The sequence below is a fragment of the Nyctereutes procyonoides genome, unplaced genomic scaffold, assembly GCF_905146905.1.
Source record: "Nyctereutes procyonoides isolate TBG_1078 unplaced genomic scaffold, NYPRO_anot_genome, whole genome shotgun sequence".
Classification (NCBI taxonomy): domain Eukaryota; kingdom Metazoa; phylum Chordata; class Mammalia; order Carnivora; family Canidae; genus Nyctereutes; species Nyctereutes procyonoides.
This window is the reverse complement of record NW_026575043.1, coordinates 64,193,617-64,201,116: the sequence shown is the minus strand read 5'-3', so window position 1 is coordinate 64,201,116 and position 7,500 is coordinate 64,193,617.

Below are 7,500 nucleotides of genomic sequence, written 5' to 3'. Positions count from 1 at the left end.
AAGTTAAAGTTAAAGTTAAAGTTAAAGTTAAAGTTAAAGTTAAAGTTAAAGTTAAAGTTAAGTTAAAGTTAAAGTTTAAAGTTAAAGTTAAAGTTAAAGTTAAAGTTAAAGTTAAAGTTAAAGTTAAAGTTAAAGTTAAAGTTAAAGTTAAAGTTAAAGTTAAAGTTAAAGTTAAGTTAAAGTTAAAGTTAAAGTTAAAGTTAAAGTTAAAGTTAAAGTTAAAGTTAAAGTTAAAGTTAAAGTTAAAGTTAAAGTTAAAGTTAAGTTAAAGTTAAGTTAAAGTTAAAGTTAAGTTAAAGTTAAGTTAAAGTTAAAGTTAAAGTTAAAGTTAAGTTAAAGTTAAAGTTAAAGTTAAAGTTAAAGTTAAAGTTAAAGTTAAGTTAAAGTTAAAGTTAAAGTTAAAGTTAAAGTTAAGTTAAAGTTAAAGTTAAAGTTAAAGTTAAAGTTAAAGTTAAGTTAAAGTTAAAGTTAAAGTTAAAGTTAAAGTTAAAGTTAAAGTTAAAGTTAAAGTTAAAGTTAAAGTTAAGTTAAAGTTAAAGTTAAAGTTAAAGTTAAAGTTAAAGTTAAAGTTAAAGTTAAAGTTAAAGTTAAAGTTAAAGTTAAAGTTAAAGTTAAAGTTAAGTTAAAGTTAAAGTTAAAGTTAAAGTTAAAGTTAAAGTTAAAGTTAAAGTTAAGTTAAAGTTAAAGTTAAAGTTAAAGTTAAAGTTAAAGTTAAAGTTAAAGTTAAGTTAAAGTTAAAGTTAAAGTTAAAGTTAAAGTTAAGTTAAAGTTAAAGTTAAAGTTAAAGTTAAAGTTAAAGTTAAAGTTAAAGTTAAGTTAAAGTTAAAGTTAAAGTTAAAGTTAAAGTTAAAGTTAAAGTTAAAGTTAAAGTTAAAGTTAAAGTTAAAGTTAAAGTTAAGTTAAAGTTAAAGTTAAAGTTAAAGTTAAAGTTAAAGTTAAAGTTAAAGTTAAAGTTAAAGTTAAAGTTAAAGTTAAAGTTAAAGTTAAAGTTAAAGTTAAAGTTAAAGTTAAAGTTAAAGTTAAAGTTAAAGTTAAAGTTAAAGTTAAAGTTAAAGTTAAAGTTAAAGTTAAAGTTAAAGTTAAAGTTAAAGTTAAAGTTAAAGTTAAAGTTAAAGTTAAAGTTAAAGTTAAAGTTAAAGTTAAAGTTAAAGTTAAAGTTAAAGTTAAAGTTAAAGTTAAAGTTAAAGTTAAAGTTAAAGTTAAAGTTAAAGTTAAAGTTAAAGTTAAAGTTAAAGTTAAAGTTAAAGTTAAAGTTAAAGTTAAAGTTAAAGTTAAAGTTAAAGTTAAAGTTAAAGTTAAGTTAAAGTTAAAGTTAAAGTTAAAGTTAAAGTTAAAGTTAAAGTTAAAGTTAAAGTTAAAGTTAAAGTTAAAGTTAAAGTTAAAGTTAAAGTTAAAGTTAAAGTTAAAGTTAAAGTTAAGTTAAAGTTAAAGTTAAAGTTAAAGTTAAAGTTAAAGTTAAAGTTAAAGTTAAAGTTAAAGTTAAAGTTAAAGTTAAAGTTAAAGTTAAAGTTAAAGTTAAAGTTAAAGTTAAAGTTAAAGTTAAAGTTAAAGTTAAAGTTAAAGTTAAAGTTAAAGTTAAAGTTAAAGTTAAAGTTAAAGTTAAAGTTAAAGTTAAAGTTAAAGTTAAAGTTAAAGTTAAAGTTAAAGTTAAAGTTAAAGTTAAAGTTAAGTTAAAGTTAAAGTTAAAGTTAAAGTTAAAGTTAAAGTTAAAGTTAAAGTTAAAGTTAAAGTTAAAGTTAAAGTTAAAGTTAAAGTTAAAGTTAAAGTTAAAGTTAAAGTTAAAGTTAAAGTTAAAGTTAAGTTAAAGTTAAAGTTAAAGTTAAAGTTAAAGTTAAAGTTAAAGTTAAGTTAAAGTTAAAGTTAAAGTTAAAGTTAAAGTTAAAGTTAAAGTTAAAGTTAAAGTTAAAGTTAAAGTTAAAGTTAAAGTTAAAGTTAAAGTTAAAGTTAAAGTTAAAGTTAAAGTTAAAGTTAAAGTTAAAGTTAAAGTTAAAGTTAAAGTTAAAGTTAAAGTTAAAGTTAAAGTTAAAGTTAAAGTTAAAGTTAAAGTTAAAGTTAAAGTTAAAGTTAAAGTTAAAGTTAAAGTTAAGTTAAAGTTAAAGTTAAAGTTAAAGTTAAAGTTAAAGTTAAAGTTAAAGTTAAAGTTAAAGTTAAAGTTAAAGTTAAAGTTAAAGTTAAAGTTAAAGTTAAAGTTAAAGTTAAAGTTAAAGTTAAAGTTAAAGTTAAGTTAAAGTTAAAGTTAAAGTTAAAGTTAAAGTTAAAGTTAAAGTTAAAGTTAAAGTTAAAGTTAAAGTTAAAGTTAAAGTTAAAGTTAAAGTTAAAGTTAAAGTTAAAGTTAAAGTTAAAGTTAAAGTTAAAGTTAAAGTTAAAGTTAAAGTTAAAGTTAAAGTTAAAGTTAAAGTTAAAGTTAAAGTTAAAGTTAAAGTTAAAGTTAAAGTTAAAGTTAAAGTTAAAGTTAAAGTTAAAGTTAAAGTTAAAGTTAAAGTTAAAGTTAAAGTTAAAGTTAAAGTTAAAGTTAAAGTTAAAGTTAAAGTTAAAGTTAAAGTTAAGTTAAAGTTAAAGTTAAAGTTAAAGTTAAAGTTAAAGTTAAAGTTAAAGTTAAAGTTAAAGTTAAAGTTAAAGTTAAAGTTAAAGTTAAGTTAAAGTTAAAGTTAAAGTTAAAGTTAAAGTTAAAGTTAAAGTTAAAGTTAAAGTTAAAGTTAAAGTTAAAGTTAAAGTTAAAGTTAAAGTTAAAGTTAAAGTTAAAGTTAAAGTTAAAGTTAAAGTTAAAGTTAAAGTTAAAGTTAAAGTTAAAGTTAAGTTAAAGTTAAGTTAAAGTTAAAGTTAAAGTTAAAGTTAAAGTTAAAGTTAAAGTTAAAGTTAAAGTTAAAGTTAAAGTTAAAGTTAAAGTTAAAGTTAAAGTTAAAGTTAAAGTTAAAGTTAAAGTTAAAGTTAAAGTTAAAGTTAAAGTTAAAGTTAAAGTTAAAGTTAAAGTTAAAGTTAAAGTTAAAGTTAAAGTTAAAGTTAAAGTTAAAGTTAAAGTTAAAGTTAAAGTTAAAGTTAAAGTTAAAGTTAAAGTTAAAGTTAAAGTTAAGTTAAAGTTAAAGTTAAAGTTAAAGTTAAAGTTAAAGTTAAAGTTAAAGTTAAAGTTAAAGTTAAAGTTAAAGTTAAAGTTAAAGTTAAAGTTAAAGTTAAAGTTAAAGTTAAAGTTAAAGTTAAAGTTAAAGTTAAAGTTAAAGTTAAAGTTAAAGTTAAAGTTAAAGTTAAAGTTAAAGTTAAAGTTAAAGTTAAAGTTAAAGTTAAAGTTAAAGTTAAAGTTAAAGTTAAAGTTAAAGTTAAAGTTAAAGTTAAAGTTAAAGTTAAAGTTAAAGTTAAAGTTAAAGTTAAAGTTAAAGTTAAAGTTAAAGTTAAAGTTAAAGTTAAAGTTAAAGTTAAAGTTAAAGTTAAAGTTAAAGTTAAAGTTAAAGTTAAAGTTAAAGTTAAAGTTAAAGTTAAAGTTAAAGTTAAAGTTAAAGTTAAGTTAAAGTTAAAGTTAAAGTTAAAGTTAAAGTTAAAGTTAAAGTTAAAGTTAAAGTTAAAGTTAAAGTTAAAGTTAAAGTTAAAGTTAAAGTTAAAGTTAAAGTTAAAGTTAAAGTTAAAGTTAAAGTTAAAGTTAAAGTTAAAGTTAAAGTTAAAGTTAAAGTTAAAGTTAAAGTTAAAGTTAAAGTTAAAGTTAAAGTTAAGTTAAAGTTAAAGTTAAAGTTAAAGTTAAAGTTAAAGTTAAAGTTAAAGTTAAAGTTAAAGTTAAAGTTAAAGTTAAAGTTAAAGTTAAAGTTAAAGTTAAAGTTAAAGTTAAAGTTAAAGTTAAAGTTAAAGTTAAAGTTAAGTTAAAGTTAAAGTTAAAGTTAAAGTTAAAGTTAAAGTTAAAGTTAAAGTTAAAGTTAAAGTTAAAGTTAAAGTTAAAGTTAAAGTTAAAGTTAAAGTTAAAGTTAAAGTTAAAGTTAAAGTTAAAGTTAAAGTTAAAGTTAAAGTTAAAGTTAAAGTTAAAGTTAAAGTTAAAGTTAAAGTTAAGTTAAAGTTAAAGTTAAAGTTAAAGTTAAAGTTAAGTTAAAGTTAAAGTTAAAGTTAAAGTTAAAGTTAAAGTTAAAGTTAAAGTTAAAGTTAAGTTAAAGTTAAAGTTAAAGTTAAAGTTAAAGTTAAAGTTAAAGTTAAAGTTAAAGTTAAAGTTAAAGTTAAGTTAAAGTTAAAGTTAAAGTTAAAGTTAAAGTTAAAGTTAAAGTTAAAGTTAAGTTAAAGTTAAAGTTAAAGTTAAAGTTAAAGTTAAAGTTAAAGTTAAAGTTAAGTTAAAGTTAAAGTTAAAGTTAAAGTTAAAGTTAAAGTTAAAGTTAAAGTTAAAGTTAAAGTTAAAGTTAAAGTTAAGTTAAAGTTAAAGTTAAAGTTAAAGTTAAAGTTAAAGTTAAAGTTAAAGTTAAAGTTAAAGTTAAAGTTAAAGTTAAAGTTAAAGTTAAAGTTAAAGTTAAAGTTAAAGTTAAAGTTAAAGTTAAAGTTAAAGTTAAAGTTAAAGTTAAAGTTAAAGTTAAAGTTAAAGTTAAGTTAAAGTTAAAGTTAAAGTTAAAGTTAAAGTTAAAGTTAAAGTTAAAGTTAAAGTTAAAGTTAAAGTTAAAGTTAAAGTTAAAGTTAAAGTTAAAGTTAAAGTTAAAGTTAAAGTTAAAGTTAAAGTTAAAGTTAAAGTTAAAGTTAAAGTTAAAGTTAAAGTTAAAGTTAAAGTTAAAGTTAAAGTTAAAGTTAAAGTTAAAGTTAAAGTTAAAGTTAAAGTTAAAGTTAAAGTTAAAGTTAAAGTTAAAGTTAAAGTTAAAGTTAAAGTTAAAGTTAAAGTTAAAGTTAAAGTTAAAGTTAAAGTTAAAGTTAAAGTTAAAGTTAAAGTTAAAGTTAAAGTTAAAGTTAAAGTTAAAGTTAAAGTTAAAGTTAAAGTTAAAGTTAAAGTTAAAGTTAAAGTTAAAGTTAAGTTAAAGTTAAAGTTAAAGTTAAAGTTAAAGTTAAAGTTAAAGTTAAGTTAAAGTTAAAGTTAAAGTTAAAGTTAAAGTTAAAGTTAAAGTTAAAGTTAAAGTTAAAGTTAAAGTTAAAGTTAAAGTTAAGTTAAAGTTAAAGTTAAAGTTAAAGTTAAAGTTAAAGTTAAAGTTAAAGTTAAAGTTAAAGTTAAAGTTAAAGTTAAAGTTAAAGTTAAAGTTAAAGTTAAAGTTAAAGTTAAAGTTAAAGTTAAAGTTAAAGTTAAAGTTAAAGTTAAAGTTAAAGTTAAAGTTAAAGTTAAAGTTAAAGTTAAAGTTAAAGTTAAAGTTAAAGTTAAAGTTAAAGTTAAAGTTAAAGTTAAAGTTAAAGTTAAAGTTAAAGTTAAAGTTAAAGTTAAAGTTAAAGTTAAAGTTAAAGTTAAGTTAAAGTTAAAGTTAAAGTTAAAGTTAAAGTTAAAGTTAAAGTTAAAGTTAAAGTTAAGTTAAAGTTAAAGTTAAAGTTAAAGTTAAAGTTAAAGTTAAAGTTAAAGTTAAAGTTAAAGTTAAGTTAAAGTTAAAGTTAAAGTTAAAGTTAAAGTTAAAGTTAAAGTTAAAGTTAAAGTTAAAGTTAAAGTTAAAGTTAAAGTTAAAGTTAAAGTTAAAGTTAAAGTTAAAGTTAAAGTTAAGTTAAAGTTAAAGTTAAAGTTAAAGTTAAAGTTAAAGTTAAAGTTAAAGTTAAAGTTAAAGTTAAAGTTAAAGTTAAAGTTAAAGTTAAAGTTAAAGTTAAAGTTAAAGTTAAAGTTAAAGTTAAAGTTAAAGTTAAAGTTAAAGTTAAAGTTAAAGTTAAAGTTAAAGTTAAGTTAAAGTTAAAGTTAAAGTTAAAGTTAAAGTTAAAGTTAAAGTTAAAGTTAAAGTTAAAGTTAAGTTAAAGTTAAAGTTAAAGTTAAAGTTAAAGTTAAAGTTAAAGTTAAAGTTAAAGTTAAAGTTAAAGTTAAAGTTAAAGTTAAAGTTAAAGTTAAAGTTAAAGTTAAAGTTAAAGTTAAGTTAAAGTTAAAGTTAAAGTTAAAGTTAAAGTTAAAGTTAAAGTTAAAGTTAAAGTTAAAGTTAAAGTTAAAGTTAAAGTTAAAGTTAAAGTTAAAGTTAAAGTTAAAGTTAAAGTTAAAGTTAAAGTTAAAGTTAAAGTTAAAGTTAAAGTTAAAGTTAAAGTTAAAGTTAAAGTTAAAGTTAAAGTTAAAGTTAAAGTTAAAGTTAAAGTTAAAGTTAAAGTTAAAGTTAAAGTTAAGTTAAAGTTAAAGTTAAAGTTAAAGTTAAAGTTAAAGTTAAAGTTAAAGTTAAAGTTAAAGTTAAAGTTAAAGTTAAAGTTAAAGTTAAAGTTAAGTTAAAGTTAAAGTTAAAGTTAAAGTTAAAGTTAAAGTTAAAGTTAAAGTTAAAGTTAAAGTTAAAGTTAAAGTTAAAGTTAAAGTTAAAGTTAAAGTTAAAGTTAAGTTAAAGTTAAAGTTAAAGTTAAAGTTAAAGTTAAAGTTAAAGTTAAAGTTAAAGTTAAAGTTAAAGTTAAAGTTAAGTTAAAGTTAAAGTTAAAGTTAAAGTTAAAGTTAAAGTTAAAGTTAAAGTTAAAGTTAAAGTTAAAGTTAAAGTTAAAGTTAAAGTTAAAGTTAAAGTTAAAGTTAAAGTTAAAGTTAAAGTTAAGTTAAAGTTAAAGTTAAAGTTAAAGTTAAAGTTAAAGTTAAAGTTAAAGTTAAAGTTAAAGTTAAAGTTAAAGTTAAAGTTAAAGTTAAAGTTAAAGTTAAAGTTAAAGTTAAAGTTAAAGTTAAAGTTAAAGTTAAAGTTAAAGTTAAAGTTAAAGTTAAAGTTAAAGTTAAAGTTAAAGTTAAAGTTAAAGTTAAAGTTAAAGTTAAAGTTAAAGTTAAAGTTAAAGTTAAAGTTAAAGTTAAAGTTAAAGTTAAAGTTAAAGTTAAGTTAAAGTTAAAGTTAAAGTTAAAGTTAAAGTTAAAGTTAAAGTTAAAGTTAAAGTTAAAGTTAAAGTTAAAGTTAAAGTTAAAGTTAAAGTTAAAGTTAAAGTTAAAGTTAAAGTTAAAGTTAAAGTTAAAGTTAAAGTTAAAGTTAAGTTAAAGTTAAAGTTAAAGTTAAAGTTAAAGTTAAAGTTAAAGTTAAAGTTAAAGTTAAAGTTAAAGTTAAAGTTAAAGTTAAAGTTAAAGTTAAAGTTAAAGTTAAAGTTAAAGTTAAAGTTAAAGTTAAAGTTAAAGTTAAAGTTAAAGTTAAAGTTAAAGTTAAAGTTAAAGTTAAAGTTAAAGTTAAAGTTAAAGTTAAAGTTAAAGTTAAAGTTAAAGTTAAAGTTAAAGTTAAAGTTAAAGTTAAAGTTAAAGTTAAAGTTAAAGTTAAAGTTAAAGTTAAAGTTAAAGTTAAAGTTAAAGTTAAAGTTAAAGTTAAAGTTAAGTTAAAGTTAAAGTTAAAGTTAAAGTTAAAGTTAAAGTTAAAGTTAAAGTTAAAGTTAAAGTTAAAGTTAAAGTTAAAGTTAAAGTTAAAGTTAAAGTTAAAGTTAAAGTTAAAGTTAAAGTTAAAG